The following is a 19,409-nucleotide window of genomic DNA, read 5'->3' as shown; positions in this document are numbered from 1 at the left end:
CTTTAGGAAGCATTCTCTCTCTCTCTCTCTCTCTCTCTCTCTCTCTGTTTGTTCGTCTGTCTTTGTCTCTCTGTCTCTCTACCTCTCTCTGTTGCTCCATCTGTATGTGTCTGTCTCTCTGTGACTCTGTCTCTTTGTCTGTCTTTGTCTCTCTCTCCATGTCTATCTCTGTGTGTCTCTGTGTCTGTGTCTCTCTATGTTGCTCTGTTTCTCTCTGACTATTTTTCTCTGCCTTTCTCTATCTCTGTCTCTCTGTCTCTGTCCCTGTGTCTCTGTCTGTGTCTGTCTGTCTGTCTGTCTGTCTGTCTGTCTCTCTCTCTCTCTCTCTCTCTGTTTGTCCGTCTGTCTTTGTCTCTCTGTCTCTCTCTACCTCTCTGTTGCTCCATCTGTATGTGTCTGTCTCTCTGTGACTCTGTCTCTGTGTCTGTCTTTGTCTCTCTCTCCATGTCTATCTCTGTGTGTCTCTGTGTCTGTGTCTCTCTGTGTTGCTCTGTTTCTCTCTGTGACTATTTTTCTCTGCCTTTCTCTATCTCTGTCTCTCTGTCTCTGTCCCTGTGTCTCTGTCTGTGTCTGTCTCTCTCTCTCTCTCTCTCTCTCTCTCTCTCTCTCTCTCTCTCTCTCTCTCTCTCTCTCTCTCTCTCTCTCTCTCCCCCAAATCCAAATTATCTTGTATTAGCGTGTCTGCTAATTAGCTGGTCTGAGGTTACCCCATATCCCTCAGAAAGAATATTTTCAGTTGGAAAATCTATCAAAGCTTTGGGAAGGAAGATCGAGCCCCCTTGATGCTTTGGGAAGTGGGAGGCCAGAAGATGCACACTAAAGTGTGATAGTGTTCAGTTAGGAAGGAGAGCTGGAAGGCGTGTGTGTGTACATGTGTGTGCACTTGCATGTGCATGTATATGAGTACATTTGTGTTTAAGGCAGGAAGGTGCAGAGGAAGGGAAACAAGTAGGGTGAATTTCGATCATTTTAATATTCATTAAATGACTTTTGCAATAAAATTATAAAGAAAATAAACATCTGCCTTTTCAGGCAAAGCACTCAGGTACTTTTGTCCCCCAAACAACCTGTCCTTACTCTCCACCTAGGAAAATCTTATTCATTCTTCAAGGATCTGCTGCACTCAGCAACTCCCACTCCTTCCCAATTGAGTCAGTCATTGACCCTTGACAGCCAGTTTCTAACCCCACAACTAAATAGAAACGGTTCTCTCCCAGGTTACCAATGATCTCTTTAATTATTAAATCTGTTAGCCTTCTCAGGCTTCATCCTTGACCTCTCTGCTGTCTTTGACATTCCTTACTCCTACCTCCTGGATACTCTCTCCTCCCTTGACTTCTCCTGGTTCTCCTCCTACCTGTCCGACCATTCATTCTCGGCCTCTTTTGCTGAGTCAGCATCCATCTCCTCCTCCCTAAGAACAGCTATCCATCAGGGCATAAGGGCGCAATGGTAGCAGGTCCCCAATCAAAGTGGAAAGGCTTTGAATTGAGTACAGCTGTGGATTATATACTTGTGTCTGAGGACCCGAATAAGTCAGATGGGTTTGTCACCAGAGTGATCACAAAATGATGAGTGTTTGTTTGGGAGGTCTCAAAGACCAGCCAGTATTATAGAGGGCTTGTGATCTGCTTTGGTGTTGGCAGTTACGTATCCTTAAAGTACGTTTTGTTTTGTTGGTGCCTTTAGTGTTTGACTTACAATCATTTCCATATATACCCACCACCCCCATCCTCCCAGTATGGTCTGGCTCACTCTCCCAAGGCCAGGCTTGCTAGTTCTCCATCTCAGGATGCTAGATACCTTGAGGGATGGGTGATATGGCTTTTCTCTGCCATCATCTATGTATCCTCCACTGACTTTTTGTTCTTCCTACTGTTAAAGGATAAAATCTCCAGTCAAAAGTAGGTAAAGAGAGAAGAGGAGAAGATGGGAAAGGAGAGAGGAGGGAAGGGGAGGAGGAGAGGAGAGGAGAGGAGAGGAGAGGAGAGGAGAGGAGGAGAAGAGGAATGAAGATGAAGAACAGTCAGAAGTAGTAAAAGAGCCAGAAGCAAGAAATGTAATAGAAGTCAAGGGAAATGAGCATATCCAATCTAGGGTGTCAACAGAATCAAATGCTATAGATAATTCAAGTTCAATGAAGACTGAGACAAGACCAGTGAATATGGCAACAGAAAGGTCATTAGGGTCCTTGGAGAGATGCAATAATATTTATGGGCTACCTCAATGCATTTGAAGTCTAGAAATGTTTGATGGAAAAAAAAAACCTTGGGAAATCTTCATTTGTGAGATCAAAGTAATAGTGTAAAAGGAGGAGTAAATTTTGACGGTATCATGGAGGGCAAGGATTGCTTTAAAAGATGGGGATGATAGAGCTTATTAAGGTTCAGCAGAGAAGAAGCAATAGGTAGACATCAGTTTCTGGGGAGAGAGAGAATCTCAAAATCTCAGTTTAAAGGAATGAGGTAACCAAATTATAGATTCTAGGAACTGAATGCAGTATTCTCAGTGTAATGTGACCAAAGCAGAGTGAAACAGGATTATCACCTTCCTCTAGATTACATGACATTATGTGGTCATCACTGTAGCATGCAAGTTGTCCATCTGTTATTTTTCACTCTTACTACCTAATTCTCTCTTTTTTTGACTGTTCATCTTTGATTCCATTGCTGGTATAAAGCTTCAGTAATATGCTGCAGTCAATTTACTCCTACCATCCACTTTGTCTCAAATATATATAATCAAGTAAAACAAATCCCTACATTGGTTATGTCCACAAATATACATCCCATTCTGTACCCTGAATCCATCACCTCTCTTTTAGGAGTTGGGTAGCATGCTTCATCATTGGTCCCCTGGAAACATGGTTGGTCATTGTGTTTATCAGAATTTTTTAGTCTTTCAAAATTGGTTTTTATAGTGTTGTTTTTTTGTGTAAATCATCCTCTTTTTTACTCACTTCACTCTGCATCAGTTCAAACAGGTCATCCAGGTTTTTCTGAAACCATTCTTTTCGTCATAAGAACATTGATTTCAAAAAGATGGACCCTTACTTTAGGAAGAAACTTGGGATTACTAAAAGCATAGAACATCTTATCAAATACTATCTAAACTGTTCTTTTCCTTCTAGTTGGTTTTGAGCCCAATTCATTATTTATTTGCTGTGTCTGTCCAAGACATAGCCATGTTCTCATATTTTATGCAGTTAGAACGATGTGAATTCCACAATGATCATTCTCTATGTCAGTAGCAAATCTATTTGGAAAGCATAAGTTTTCTTCATTTCTGCCTCACTTGATATTAATAATCAGAGAGTCATTGAAAAAGTTATCCCTGAAAAATAACTAAAATAACTAATAATTAGAGAAAGGCAAATTAAAGCAAATTTTACACTCTACCTCACACTCACCAGATTGGCAAAGATGACAAACAGGAAAGTAACAAATGCTGGAGAATGTTGCATGAAAACAGGCACACTAGGACATGCTCGGTGAATCTGGGAACTGCTCTGCATTCTGCAAAGTGGCTCGGATCATTTAAGAAGAAATAGAGGACCCCTATTAACTAACATAGAATGTCATGAGCAGATGCTTAAAAAAATGATATATAGAAGAACGATAATATAGAGAAATGTTATCGATGCCATGCATGATTCCTGAGGACCAAAGATGAATCTTGCCACCTGACTCCTGACAAAGAGGTGATAGACTTTAAAAAAAGAACAAGACATTTATATTTACCCATGATCAATGTGGGAATTTCTTTTGCTAGACTAGTTTTATTTGTTATAAGAGATTTTTTCATTGTCCAATTGAGGAGGAAAATGGAAAGAAGAGATAATATATGCTTGTATTAACAAACAAATTTTAAATCTGAGTTTTCTTTTTTTTAATTAAATTTATTTATTTAACTTTTAACATTCATTTTCACAAAATTTTGGGTTCCAAATTTTCTCCCCATTTGTCCCCTCCACCCACCCCAAAACACCGAGCATTCTAATTGCCCCTGTCACCAATCTGCCCTCTCTTCTATCATCCCTCCATTCCCTTGTCCCTATCTTCTCTTTTGTCCTGTAGGGCCAGATAACTTTCTATACCCCATTACCTGTATTTCTTATTTCCTAGTAGCCAGAACAGTACTCAACAGTTGTTCCAAAAACTTTGAGTTTCAACTTCTCCCCATCCCTCCCTCCCCACCCATTCCCTTTGGGAAGGCAAGCAATTCAATACAGGCCATATCTGTGTAGTTTTGCAAATGACTTCCATAATAGTCATGTTGTGTAAGACTAACTATATTTCCCTCCATCCTATCCTGACCCCATTGCTTCTATTTTCTCTTTAGATCCTATCCCTCCCCAAGAGTGTTGATTTCAAATTGCTCCCTCTTCCCATTGCCCTCCCTTCCATCATCCCCCCCACCCTGCTTTTCCCCTTCACCCCCACTTTCCTGTATTGTAAGATAGGTTTTCATACCAAAATGAGTGTGCATTTTATTCCTTCCTTTAGTGGAATGTGATGAGAGTAAACTTCATGTTTTTCTCTCACCTCCCCTCTTTTTCCCTCCACTAAAAAGTCTTTTGCTTGCTTCTTTTATGAGAGATAATTTGCCCCATTCCATTTCTTCCTTTCTTGTCCCAATATATTTCTCTCTCACTGCTTAATTTCATTTTTTTAAGATATGATCCCATCCTATTAAATTCATTATGTGCTCTTTGTCTCTGTGTGTGTGCGTGCATGTGTGTGTGTGTGTGTGTGTGTGTGTGTGTGTGTAATCCCACCAACCACCCAGGTACTGAAAAGTTTCAAGAGTTACAAATATTGTCTTTCTATGTAGGAATGTAAACAGTTCAACTTTAGTAAGTCCCTTACGACTTCTCTTTGCTGTTTATCTTTTCATGCTTCTCTTCATTCTTGTGTTTGAAAGTCAAATTTTCTTTTCAGCTCTTCTCTTTTCATCAAGAATGCTTGAAAGTCCTTGATTTCATTGAAAGACCATTTTTTCCCCTGAAGTATTATACTCAGTTTTGCTGGGTAGGTGATTCTTGGTTTTAGTCCTAGCTCCTTTGACTTCTGGAATATCCTATTCCATGCCCTTCAATCTCTTAATGTAGAAGCTGCTAGATCTTGTGTTATCCTGATTGTATTTCCACAATATTTGAATTGTTTCTTTCTAGCTGCTTGCAATATTTTCTCCTTGACCAGCGAACTCTGGAATTTGACCACAATGTTCCTAGGAGTTTCTCTTTTTGGATCTCTTGCTGGTGGTGATCAGTGGATTCTTTCAATATTTATTTTGCCCTCTGGTTCTAGAATCTCAGGGCAGTTTTCCTTGATAATTTCATGAAAGATGATGTCTAGGCTCTTTTTTTGATCATGGCTTTCAGGTAGTCCCATAATTTTTAAATTGTCTCTCCTGGATCTATTTTCCAGGTCAGTTGTTTTTCCAATGAGATATTTCACATTATCTTCCATTTTTTCATTCTTTTGGTTTTGTTTTGTGCTTTCTTGGTTTCTCATAACGTCATTAGCCTCCATCTGTTCCATTCTAATTTTGAAAGAACTATTCTCTTCAGTGAGCTTTTGAACTTCCTTTTCCATTTGGCTAATTCTGCTTTTGAAAGCATTCTTCTCCTCATTGGCTTTCTGAACCTCTTGCCAATTGAGTTAGCCTATTTTTCAAGGTGTTATTTTCTTCAGCATTTTTTTGGGTCTCCTTTAGCAAGGTGTTGTCCTGCTTTTCATGCTTTTCTTGCATCTCTCTCGTTTCTCTTCCCAGTTTTTCCTCCACCTCTCTAACTTGATTTTCAAAATCCTTTTTGAGCTCTTCCATGGCCTGAGCCCATGGAATATTTATTCTGGATGTTTGGGATACAGAAGCCTTGACTTCTGTGTCTTTCCCTGATGGTAAGCCTTGTTCTTCCTCATCAGAAAGGATGGAAGGAGATATCTGTTCATCAAGAAAGTAACCTTCTATGGTCTTATTTTTTTTCCCTTTTCTGGGCATTTTCCCAGCCAGTGACTTGACTTCTGAGTGTCCTCTCCACCCCCACCTCGCCTCCAGATCCACCCAGCCAGCAATTGGGGTCTGAGATTCAAATGCTGCTTCCCATCCCCAGGGCTTTCAGAGGGGGCAGGGCTGCTATTCAGTGTGAGATTAAGTTCAGGTGCTCAGGTGGGAGCAGGGCCTCCACACTGGGCTCAGTTCCCTCAGGGGGTTTATGTGGAGACCTTCAACAATGGATCTGAGCTCCTTCCTGCTTGGGGAGCCCTTGTCTGCTGCTGCCTCCACTGCTGCCTCCTGAGGGGGCCTGAGTTATGGGGATACCCTGCTCCCCTCTCGGCGAGCCAAAAAGACTCTCTCACTGTCCTGTAGAGCCCATGAGTGGAGGGACCTGCGCGGCTGCTGGAGATTCTGTCCCTGAAGCCTGCTTGGATCTGCTCCTCTTGGTGCCACGCGGCCAAGGCAGGGCTGGGCTCTGCTCTGGCCCAGTGCGCGACCAGATCTTTTGGGTCTGTTTTTCAGGTCTCTCTGGAACAGAAATCGCCTCCACTCCGTTGTTCTGTGGCTTCTGCTGTTCCAGAATTTATTGGGAGTTCTTCTTTACAGGTATTTTATGGGTTGTGGGTTCAGAGCTAGCATATGTATGTCTTTCTACTCCACCATCTTGGCTCCTCCCCCCACCCCGCCCCTGAGTTTTCTTTTAAAAGAAAAAAATCTTCTCTGAATTGCATCCTTCAAGGACAGATGTGTGAAGATGTCTTTTCTGAGGAGTGTTTTTAATGTGGCATTTTGAGCTACTAAATCAATTACACTTTTATAATTACCAAACAATAAGCTCACCAGAGTCTGGGATTATCTGTGTCTTTTACTTAATTGTGGGACCTAAAGATATAAAAAAGACCTGGCTTTGAGTATCTTCTACAAAAGTCTACAAAACTTTGTCAAGGATGGCTTTCATTTATATGTAAAATATTCTCATAAAATTTTTATAGTAATGGGAAAGTTGGCATACAGCTCAGTACTTGGTGTTCCCCCCACCATTATCTTTTCAGTAAGGTCTATGATTTTTACCAAGAATTTAATATTCTCTCCTTTCCCAAATATACTGCAAATTGATCTTTAATGACCTTAAAGTTGTGTCTCTGCTAGCAGAGACTTATCTAATCCAGTTTCTCTTCCCATCCTTGTTGTCTTTAGCACTATTTCTATTATAAAGTTGCAGGTAACCCACTACTGTCTATCCTTTAGAGGTGGTCATTCATTCAACTAATTCTAAATGCCCCTGACTGCATTATTGCCTAACCCAGATCTCTCCCTCTTGATCGCAAGGACAATATGAGCAATTTGGTTAAATGCTATCCTGGGTGTATACTATGGCTAACTCTTTCCCCTGGTCTACTAGTTTAATATCCTTGCTAAAAAAAGCAAATGACCTTAGTCTGGCACACTCTGTTTTTGATGATAATAACTCCTCTTTTTAAACATTCAAAAACCATTCTTTTAGATATATTTTTAAAATTTTACCAGGAGTCAAAATCAAGATCACTGCTCTGTAGTTTGAATATGTCCTTGTTTCTCTTATTTGAAATACGGGATGATGTTTTGCCCTTCTCCAATCCCAAGGCACCTCTCTCATTTTCCATAGTCATTCAAAGGTCACTTACAATAGTTCAGCAATCATGCATCAGCTCTTGTAGTGCCTTGGGATGTAGATCATCCAGGCCTGGAGACTTGAATTCATTGAAGGAGCGTATATATCCAATGCTGTTGTCTCACTTATCTTGGATTTCAATTCTTTGTTAACCATTTTTTTCCTCATTCTTTCCAGACTGAAAATTTGTCTGAGCTTGCCAGGGATTTCAACCTAGAGTCTCTCACACCCTAAGCAAGAACCAGACCACTAATCCAATAAGCCCCATTCAAGGGGATAAGAAGACAAAATTCAATTTAACTCAACACAATAAACACTGTTGAGAGCCTACACCAGGTGGTAAAGCACTACTCTAATTTTTACAAGTTTGTTAAGACCAGCCTAGACATGGCATCTCAAAGCTAACTTTTATGCTTGGCCTTCTTGGCTGACTCATATGACCCAGATCAGAAAACCACACCTCTGAACACACTATTCCCACATCTATAAAATGAATATTGTTCTCCATGACAGTGATCTTCTAAATGATTAAGGACAATACCCAGTGAACATTGAAGTGTGAAGCTGAGGCATATGTACCATTATACTGTCCTTCTGTTCTTAATTTTCATCAAAAATATCCCAGGAGTTTGAGCAGGCAGTAGCATATGGGGAATGATAGATATAAGGTAAGCTGGGAATGGGGAGGACCCTGGAAAATGCAGATAAAATCACTCCAAACAATGTGGTCAAACAGAATTTTTGTGGCCTGATGACTTTTAAAAACTATCTTCAAGGATATATGTAATAACATCTTTCCCCTCCTGACCACAAAGGATTAGCTAATGTGAGTAAAGCACTTGGCGTGGCTCTTAAGAAAGTACAATGTTATTATTGTTGTTTTTATACTTGCAGATATAGCCCCCTTGAGATGCTAAATGGATGTGTTTAATACCTGCTTGGCTAATGCCTTCATTGTAACAACCAAAACACAGAAACCAGGACTTAGGGATATTAGACTGTATTTTGTCCCCAGAGTTTGAGTTGAAAAAGGCCAGGTTAGTATTCTTGTGTTTTGTTTTCTCTATTTGACTTCTCAACTCAGAGAAAAGTCAACATGTCATTGCCTGAAAAGGGGTTTCAGGGAAGGGGGAGGAGAAGCAAAAAGGTGTGGGGGTGGGACAAGCTTGGAATTTGGTTTCCTCTCTTTAAATTAGTCCTGTTCCCACAAATGCCTTCCTACCCACCTCACACTACCTAGGAAGAGTTTCCAAGTAGGAGCATCAGGCTGAATATGTCATAATAACAAATCTTGAAACATTCCATTAAAGACATATAATTAGCCAGATGATTTGCCCATCAAGTAAGAAATGAACTCTAAGAAGGAAGAAGACAATTAAGAAAGAATACGTGGTGCCATGAATTTGTGGCTCCTCTGGTATCCAAACACCTTCTAATGGTGATAGGTGGCAGCCTGTCCATGCCTGGTCTTGTCCATCTCTAATTGACTTTGCATGGTTGTGTAGAAGAACTATTGGCCAAAGACCTCTAGATTCTGGTTTACAACTGTCACTGGCTGCTGCCATCTCTTGGACTAATGACAATCCCTTGGGGAAGACTTTGTTGAAATTCAGGCACTGTTCACACTCATACCCACTTCTCACCTGGACTAAAGTTTGATTTCAAGTCTCTGGTCTTGGATCTGTCAGGATCTCTCCAAAAGAAAAAAGAAAGAAAAAAAAAGATGAGGTAGAAATTCTGAAATCCCTCCCCACTCTTTGATAGACCCATCCCCAAAGCTATCAATCTTTTCAGTAAATTTGTCAAGAATACTTTGTTACATCCCTTTAGGAATAAAATCAAAGACTCAAACAAAGCCTCACCTCCATTTACCTTTATCGAGTTAGTCAGGGAATTGTTCCAGTGATTGAACCACCTACCCACCCACCCCATGTCAAATGTATAATATAATCTACACAATAGGCATTCTTCTTTCACCTGTGTCAGACTCCCTACCTCAATGGGAGTAAAATAAAAAAATGAATCACTATTTAAGAGTCTTCATGAGTGAGTCAGTATTTCACCAGGTCCACTATTTCCAGCAGCACCCAGCCATGCTTCACTTGACTCCTGTTCCCCAGCTATCACACTGGCACCCAGATCAGAAACAGTGCCTTAGAGATTTTAACCCTTTCAACTGCAGAATTCGCTCCCCTGAGGCCTCACTCCCCTGAATGGTAAGTACCTTGGCTAGTCCACTCTTTCAAGCTGGCTTCAATTATGCTTCATTTGACTCTACTTTTCAACCTTCTTTCTCTTCAATACCACCTCTACACTCCAGTTCTGGTATCCTGTTTAAGTCAAGTCTGACCTTATTCCTAAGGAGATGTGATGGTCTTTGGCCCCATTCAGCATCCCTGCAACTTTCTGGACCAAAGTGCCTTTCTCTGACCACCAGTCTACGTGTGTTGACTCCCCTTTTTATTCTAGTAACCTCCTCAAAGGGCAAGAAATGTCTCTGTTTTTTATATTTGTATCCCTACCACTTAACACAGTACTTGGCATACAGTAAGCTCTTAATAAATGCTTCCCCCGCCCCCTTTCTTCCTTATAACTCTCACTTGGGAAGCTTTATAAGGTCTTGAGGGAGAAAACAGAAAAGATGTATGCTTGCCAAATGTGTTTGCCACTGTTACGGAAGTTAACCCAAAGAGGGTTCAAATCAAGGTGGGATTCCCTGTACATACTGACATTATCTAAATATTCTCATTTTCAGGTAACGTTGTGTTTATTGGGTCAAACCCTGGAAGGTAAGTTTTTATTCCTAAATGTAATAGCAGTAATCTTTGCAACAGCACAACAACATTGAGATGATTGTTTTAGAAGCTGCTCGGTGGTAACAACCACTTTACGTTCAGAATGCATTTTAGAGTTTCACGGCATTTATATTCGTTAGTGCCTTTAATCTTCACAACAGCCCTGTGAAGGGGAAGCAAAGGAGGTATTATTATTCTACCTGTTTTACAGATGAGGAAACTAAGGTTCAGCAGGGCCCTTGTAAAGCCCAAGTGAGATAATAAATGTCAAACACTTCACAAATACTCTAATAAATGCCACTTATTATTAGGATTAGGATTAATGCTGTCTTTGCTGTTGCTGCTGGCATTATTATCATATCTGTTATTGTTAGCTTACAGTCACCTGGCCTCCAGTCTGTTGATGACTTCATTCCCTGACCCTTCTAATATGCCCTTGCTAAGCTGAGGCAGTGTTTATAGAGCCATTAGCAGAGGTGTGCTGGTTAATGTTTAACAGCCAGACTCTCTGGGGAAGGGGGGGTGAGTGGACACACACTTTTAAGTTTAATTTGAATTATTAACTCTTTCTTAAGTTTAAATAATCAACAACAAAAACTAAATCAAGCCCTGATTCGTAGTCAATTTCAGAGGTATAAATGCTCAAGCTGAAAATTTAACAACCAGCTCTCACTCAGTTAAAGCTGACTCCAGTGTAGCTCTGGTTAAATTATTTGTCCACAGTTGTATAGCTAGGAAAAATCAGGAGCTAGGATGCAAATGGAGATGTTATATCTAAAATTTCATTATCCCATTGTTATACCCTGTTGCCTTTGTAAAGGCAAAAGATTGTTTGAAAGCGATTCCTATTAAAAAAAAAGATTGGGGGACTCCAAATGGGGTCAGTTTCATTCATACAAAAGTCAATTAGAATAGGCTCCAATGAGGAATGGCACTGCCAAAAGGCCTTCCTGACCATAAATATTTCCTACACTGGTCTGCTTCATTGCCTTGAGTTTAGAGCCATAGATTCCCAAAGTGGGCGAAGCTGCTGCCAGGGGGAGGCACTGGAATGATCCATGGGGGTAGTAGTAGCCTCAGGTGCAATGGAGGGGTGTTGAATAAAAATACAGGGTAGAGGAAGTGTAAGGAAAAAAGAAAGGAGAAGAAAAATTTGAAAAATCATTCATATATGTTTCACCTGTTGTGTAAACAGAGTTAAAGTCCTAGTGATTACATTATTTTCCAAATAAACACACAAAATTCAAGTTATAACCCATCAATGGTCAAGTCCACTGACAGGTCTTAACAAGCAAGTGTTGACTGGGAAGTCCAGCATGCATCGGCAGGACTATGTGCAGGTAATGACTCGTTTACAATATGATACTATATGATTACACTACAATATTGCATCATTGAAATTTTAATGCAGGGAAAAAAACAAATTTACAATAAATTATTAAATTTAAGATGTCTTTTTAAAATTATACATATTTATGAGTTGATTCAAAATTTTAAAAAACCATTAAAGGATTAAAGAAAGTAGGTTTTGCAGGGGAGGATGGGGGGGAACTGAGTAATTTTTTTAAAAGGTGCAGTAGGCTAAATAAATTTGGGAACCCTTGGTTTACATTATAAATGGTTCATTCCTTGGGGTTAAACAGTCTTTCAATTTCATTTAATCTGTTTAATTTATAGAGCATCTACTGTTTACAAAACACTGGGCTAGAGATGCTGGGGGCATAAAGATTGAGATGACAAAGACCTTGTTTTCAAGGAGCATACACTATAAGGATGCCTTTGCATATACACAAATAATATTGATATAAGGGAGAGTTCAGTAAGAAAGAAGAAGTGGTCCAGGAACAATACTATGAGAAAATAAAGGAAGGAGAGATCACTTTCACCTAGAGGAGTCAGAGGAAGATTCATGGAAGAATTAACTCCTGGAAGGAAAGGATGGATCTTAACCTACTCTTCAAGTTTGCATGGGGTCAGTCTTGACTCTCCAAACACAGCCAAATCACTATTCTCAAAATTCACACTGATCACCTAGATTTACAAACCTACACAACCTGTATAAACAAATTGAAATGATGGACAGGATGACTTAATCAAGAACAGGCCAGATCATGATAACCTCATTTTCTTTTTCTTTTTGTTTTTCTAACAGGGTTACCAGACTGGCAGATCAAGGTGATGCTATACATGTAACACACCTGGATTCCAGCAAAACATTTGACAAAATATCTCATGATATCCTTGTGGACTAGACAAAAGCATAGGTAGATGAATTCAGAAGTGGTTGAATGACTGGACCCAAAGAGTAGGGAATCATGGACAGCTATCAACCTGGAAGGAGATCTATAGTAGAATGCCTAGGATCTGTTTGTGGTCTTCAATGGGATGAATGGGGAAGAGTTGATCACATATAACTACCTTCAAATATTTGAAAAGCCAGCATCTGGAAAAAGAATTAGACTTGTTCTTTTTAGAAACCCAGAGAGCAGAACTAGAAACAATGCAAAGACATTTCAGAAAAACAGATTTTGGCTTTGTATAAGAAAAAATATTCCCCCACTTAGAGCTGCCTGAAAGTGGACAAGGCCACCACAAGAGGTACTGAGTTCTCTATCACTGGAGCTATTCAAGCAAAGACTAGTGGACAACTTGCCCCTAATCAGGTGAAATTTGAACTGAATAACCTTTGAGGTCCCTCCCACCTCTGAGGTTCTGCATGAGATCTTAGGTGACTAATGACCAAAAACTATGATGAAAGTTGTCACAAGTATTTCAAACTGGTATACAAGTTCAGGGATATATAGGTTGTCTCCATCACTGATGACTCAATCCTAAGTGTGTTAAAGAATTTGAATTTTTTTCTTTTGCGATTCCCAGGAACAATGGTAACTTGAGTTTAAGTTACTATTGGGCTGAATCCTGCCAGAATCATCCTCAGGCCTTTAACATAATGAGTCTGCAGCATGCAGAAAAAGGGAATGTAGAGTTAGGCTACTTTGACACTAATATATGATCCAGATGGAGGATGGCAATACAAATGTTGCCTCCTCTCCAGGTCAGACCACATCTGGAGTATTGCATTCAGTTGTGGGCACCCCCTTTCAAGGAAGAATGTGGATAGGCGGAGTTTTTCCATAGGAGAGTAACAATGATAGTGACAGGATTGGAACCCATACTCTATGCTGTTTGTTTGAAGGAACCAAGGTTATTTGGTCCAAGGCATGGGGGAGAGGGGAATGGAAGCATGGGGAAGGAAGAAGAAGAACAAAAAGCACTATTCAAATATTTGAAGAGTTTTCATGGGAAGGATAAATTAGATTTTGGGGTTTGGTTTTAGAGATCAGAACCAAGACTGAGCTGGAAGTTAGTTCATAATACAGTAATAGACTTCCTGATATTAGATAGGAATTGGACATGTGGTTTTATTTGGAGAGGTAACTTCAGGGTGAAGAAATTCCCGCTTTGTGAGGCAGGTCATCACTACCACTAAAACTTAGAGTCAGAACTGCCTCGAATATTGAGAGGTTAAGTGATCTGTCCAACATCACTCTCTCAGTTTTTGGCAGAGATGGGACTTGAACCCGAGTTTTTATGACCAGGTCTCTATCCACTGCCTCACTGCCTTTCCTTAGAGTTTGCTGTATACTGTTGGGGCTACTTTGGAAAGTAGTGAGTTCACCATCCCTAGAGGTCTTCAGGTAAAGATTAATCCATTTCCTGAAAGTGCTACAGAGGAGTTTGTTTCAGGTAGAGGTTAGGTCTGTGGGAAACTGGGGAAGTGGTATGCTTCAGAAAGGAGGGGAGAATGGGAGAGCAAATTAGGATTTTTGTTGTTTTTGCAGAAAGGAATTATGGTATTAAAAGCTGAAAGGTCTTGGGGATGACATTCAAAACCGAAATTCAAAGCAACAGAGAAAAGTATGTCCGACTTGCTTGTCTTTCTTATTTTCTTTTTTGCTGACCCTAGCACCAAGCGTGGCTTGGGGCAATGGGGAGAATAGCCTCAGAACGTATTTGTGGGCTTAGCCATGACATGAAATTGTATAATTGTATAATTTGGCACCTAATTTGTTTTGGAGTGTCCGGTCGTCTTAGTTTCTTTAGTTTTAAGTCCAAGACCATCTTGTGAAATACTTTGAACTTTGATTCAGGCTGAACATGTAAGACAGCTGAGTGTGAAAAACAAGAGCTGTGCCATATAACTGGAAGAAAAAAAATAATTTTAAATAATTCAATAAAGCCATAACTGGAACAATATGTGAAAGAGAAAGCGAGAAACTGAGCAGCTCACCCCCTCCAGGAGCCTTGGAGTCTTCCAAGGCTGGGCTAGCCAGTGGGCAAAGAAAGGGACTCCAGTTAAAGACCCTTAAACCATTATGATGATAGCACTTTCAAAAAAGCCAGTATATTGGTTAAGCGCTCATGGTGCTTATTTCACTATAAAGAATTCCACAGGAGTAGAAGACATGAACCCTGACTGGCATTATAAGAAGCAACTTAGTGTAGTTACAGGAATGATGGCATGGTGGAAAGAGCTCTGAGTTTGGTTGGAGGTAGAAGACCTGGATTCTACTCCTTAGAATGCTGGGCCTGAAGTCAGGAAGACCTGAGTCCAGCCTCACACACTTACTAGTTGTGTGACCTTGGGTAACTCACTTAACTCTGTTAGCCTCAGTTTCCTCATCTATAAAATGAGCTAGAGAAAGAAATGGCAAACCATTCTAGTATCTTTGTCGAGAAAACCCCAGATGGGGTCACAGAGAGTCAGATAGGAATGAAATGACTCAACAACAACCTATCCACCACTTAATAGCTCAATGGCAGTGGCGTGGCCCTTTAAGCACTACAAGCTATGTTCTATCATCTGTAAAATGGGAATCACAATAGTCACTTTACCCCAGGGCTGCTATTTGCAAAGAACTTAGTGAATTATCCAGTGAGAGTAAGTGAATGAGGCTTCAGTGTAATCATGTGTGCAAAATGCTTTGCTAACTTTAAAATGCCATGTAAATGTCAGTGATTCTTACAAATGTGTGAGCAATTATTATTAAAATAATAAAATCCTAGAGCTGAAGCAATGATGACCGTAATGGACAGGAGAGACAGTATGATATATTGGATAGAGAGCCAGTCTCAGGATTAGGAAGACCTGAGTTCAAGTCCCACCTCTGATCAATGCTAACTGTGGGACCCAGGGAAGTCATTTAACCTCTTCATACCCCCAGGCAACTCTCTGTATATTGTTGGGAAGGTGCTGACCTGCATTGGTTGTGGAAGTACTCCCATAAGAGGTCCCTACAGCCCAGTAAATCACAGGAAAAAAAAACCCACAACCCCTGACTATTTAGCACCTTATGTTTTGCAAAGGGCATTAGAAACACATTCTTACTGTGATCCTCACAATAATTACGTGTGATAAGTATTATAGATATTATAATATCACTTTTACAGATGAGAAAACTGGGGCTTAGAGAGGTAAAGACACCCATGGTTCCACAACTGTAAGAGGCAGTCTTAGAACATTAGGTTCTCTTGTTCCCAAGTCCAGGACTCTTTTCACTCCAAATTCTTACTTAAATGTTTTTACTCAGAATTTTTTTTTTAACAAGAGAAGAAGAGACAGACAAAAGAGCCACCCAAAGGGATTCCTTGAACCATTTATTAAATATTCACTAGGAAAAAAATTTAAAATCTGAGTGAAAAGAAAATAGGAAAAAATCTTGTGAAGTTTCAAATTTCCATCTTCTGGATTCAAAGGAAGGGATCTTAGAAGTCCACCCATCCTTCCTGATGGAGGAATCCCTTCTGATAACCTCCATTGGTTTCCCGGCCTCTACTTGAATGGCAGAGACTTCCTCTAGGGTCTCCACATCGCTACCCAAAGCAGGAAGTCCACCCATCAGTGATGTGAGAAAGAAAGCACACAAATTCTAGAACTGGCTCCAAAGAATGAGCTGAGTTGTTTTCCTCTCTGGGCACATCATTACTGTTACTCACTGTATTCATCATTAGAAGCTGGCTCCTTTGGTGTTTGGCACACTGTAACTTCCTGCTTCTAAGAAAAATCTTTAAAAAATGTCTTGGGAACTGTCACCGGCATCAAACCACTTTCACCAAACAACATTTGGATAAAGAAAACATGAGAAAATCTGAAAGACGTGGATTAAATTCCTCTAAATATTTGTGGGTTTGAAGGGAGAGGGGGGAAAAGACCCAGATAAAAGCAATACTCTGAGTTTTCTGGCAACCTCCAGGGGGCCGTATTTAGCCCTTCAGACCATAAGCTCATTTGGTTTCTAACCTCAAGGCAATGGCAGCTACCATCACCATATTACCTCAAGGGAAAGGACCTTAGCTATCTAAGGAGTTAATCATTACTGATGACCCTGAGGTTGAGAGATGGGCCAGTAGGAAATGTATTTACTTTGTTCTGCTTCATAAACACATTTTCCTACAGATCTGCTCCCTCTCTGTGTTGGAAGTCTTTTGAGTTGCTCTCATACCATGTTATGGCCATGAACTTCAGCATGCATCCTGCCCACAATGAAGCCTATGTAATAGTACAAGCTTATAGTGGGGCCCCCTAATTACAGCCATTCATTAAACTGTCAGGAAGCACTCCCCCAATCAATCAGGTCTTTATCAGGCCCTGGCTGCCAATGGGGTGAAGTTGGCTGTCAACGTCTGACCTGCCCGGAGCCCCTGGCATGCATTGCTCCCTCCAGATCACTGAGGCCTTTGTGATTCCTAAGGCCAGACAGCCACCTGGCCGCCCTCAGCTGGGTCACCTCTCCCATGACAGGGCCCCAGAGGGCAGAAGCAAGAAAAGAGATTTGGCAGCATGATCAGCATTTCTGCTTCTAGATAGTACCCTTGCCTATGTTTTATCTCTTTGGCCTTTTGTGCATATACTTTCTGTACTAGCTATAAAAGGCTGGGAAGGGCCTGAGTTGGGTGAGGAGTCCTTGATGGAACAGGGAAGGATCTTGTCTCAGCAGAGAAAGCTTATGTAGGACATTCCTTCTAAATTACCTGGGTGACCATAGGCAAGTCATCTTCCTACTTCAGGGTTTAGTTTCTTCAGATGCAAGAAGAAGAAATTAAACTAGATCATCTCCAAAAATCTCTTCCAGTTCTGAATTCTATGTTAACTTCTATGACAGCCAAAATTTTTTTGGTTCTCTTCATTTTGTTGAATCCCCTGATTCAATCCAAAGGCTTTGAAGTGATGTCTTTAGAAATGAGGGGTTCTAGGCTTGAGCACAGTGAAATGGAGCACTGAGGTGAGATTGGCTTAAATTTTCACTTATTTTATTCAAATAAGTGCCTTTGGGAAAGAGTAAAGCGAACCTAAGACTTGATCCTTGCCCTCACTGGGTTTAAAATCTAACTGGGAAAATAGAACATGTGTAACCCCAGTCCTGAAGCCCACTGGGATGGGACTCTCTCCTTGCTAAATGCCCTGCTCTGTGTGAGAGGCAGGGCCAAGTTGTTGAGAGTGGAAGAGCTCCAAACTTCTTCAGTCTTATTCAGGACTTTCAAGCATCAAGCCACTTCAGGTACTTCTGGCTTCCATTTCTAAGAGAAAAGATGGAAGAGGCCAACCCCATTTCACTTTGCTGAAGAAAAAGAATCAGGGGAGATGAGAGAAGTTCATAGTCTCCATTGTCATGTCCCTATCCCCAATTTGCTATATCAGGGACTTAGGGGAGTCTCCCCTTGTGTAAGATGTAAGATTTTCTCTCTTGGTTGAGCTGAGTTACCTTGCTCCCAGTGCAGGAGATCCTTCACTCTATATTGTTTGGTACATATTCTCCCATGTATACCTTCTCTGATTTCTGTTTTGCTGCTGATTTGGATAAATGAATTTTCTTTGATAATTGTTATGTGTATGTTTGTTGTGAAACTGGTATTTGCTGGGAAATGAGTCAAGCTTTGGATTTAGAAATGGAGGTCCTGCTTCCCCCCAGTAATGACCCCACAAACAGAAGTTAAATTGAACCTGCCCACATTTCACTGACTAACAATATTTAAAGGAACACACAGATATAATTCTAGCCTGGTACTACCTCTTTCCAAGGAGAGCAGAGTGGCCTCTGGACTCAACTTACTGTCCCCCTTCTTGGGAGGAATTAAAGTCACCCTTGGAGAAGGGTTGGGAGAAGATGCTAGAGAAATCTCTTCTGCCTTCCTTTGAGCCACACAAAAATATCTCATGCACATGGGACCCACTCTACACACATAAACACAGCAATGTGCCACATAACTTCTCCACTTAGGTTCATATCAAAGCCTAACAGTTCCATGAAGTTCACTAATTGTATTCTTCTCCAATCTGCACTCATAACTCTCCTGGTCTCTCTACAATGCCCCCTTTATCCAGGATGCTCACTAAGCCTCTGTACTCTACTCCTGGACTTCAAACATTGGAAGTAACCTCCTTCCCCTTCAACCTTTCCCTTGGATTGGCTGGTTCCTCTCAGAACCTCCATTTTAAGGACGAGGGCTAGTTCAGTCCTGTCTTCATTCTTTTCAGGCTCTGCTCCCAACTGTCTGGGACTTTTCCCATAATGCTGATGGTACCTTCATCTCTTCCTACCTTCCCCTCTCCTCCTTTGTACAGTGCCCTTTCATATGATGTCATTCCTCATTAAACTATAAGTCTTCAAAGTCAAGAAGCTTGTGTTTGTATTCCTAGTGTTTAGCATGGCACCTGTTACATAGGTAGTGCTTAATAAATGCTTATTTACTTGACTAACTCCACCCTGCAATGGTCTTTCTCATCTCAGAATTCTTGTGCTTCTATCAGCCTAATGGCCTTGTTACTTTGTATAGTCTTACACTTACTGATAATGGTAGTATATATTTATAATGCATTTCATATTTACAAAAGGTTTTCCCTTCATTATCTCTGCACAAGACATTTCATCTCCTGATTCTAGGCAGATTCACTGGCTATATGG

General features: G+C 40.6%; 1 long non-coding RNA gene across 1 annotated transcript; it reads left to right on the top strand.

Annotated features, from left to right (window-relative positions):
• The first annotated feature begins 9,524 nt into the window (after positions 1 to 9,524).
• On the top strand, positions 9,525 to 19,065 carry LOC140505529 (uncharacterized). The gene is made up of 3 exons (XR_011967546.1): positions 9,525 to 9,867; positions 10,407 to 10,440; positions 12,599 to 19,065. It is a non-coding gene; the product is annotated as an uncharacterized lncRNA (long non-coding RNA).
• The last annotated feature ends 344 nt before the right edge of the window (positions 19,066 to 19,409 follow it).

This window comes from Notamacropus eugenii, chromosome 5 (genome assembly GCF_028372415.1).
Source record: "Notamacropus eugenii isolate mMacEug1 chromosome 5, mMacEug1.pri_v2, whole genome shotgun sequence".
NCBI classification, from domain to species: domain Eukaryota; kingdom Metazoa; phylum Chordata; class Mammalia; order Diprotodontia; family Macropodidae; genus Notamacropus; species Notamacropus eugenii.
This window is presented reverse-complemented; position numbering and strand designations above follow the sequence as displayed.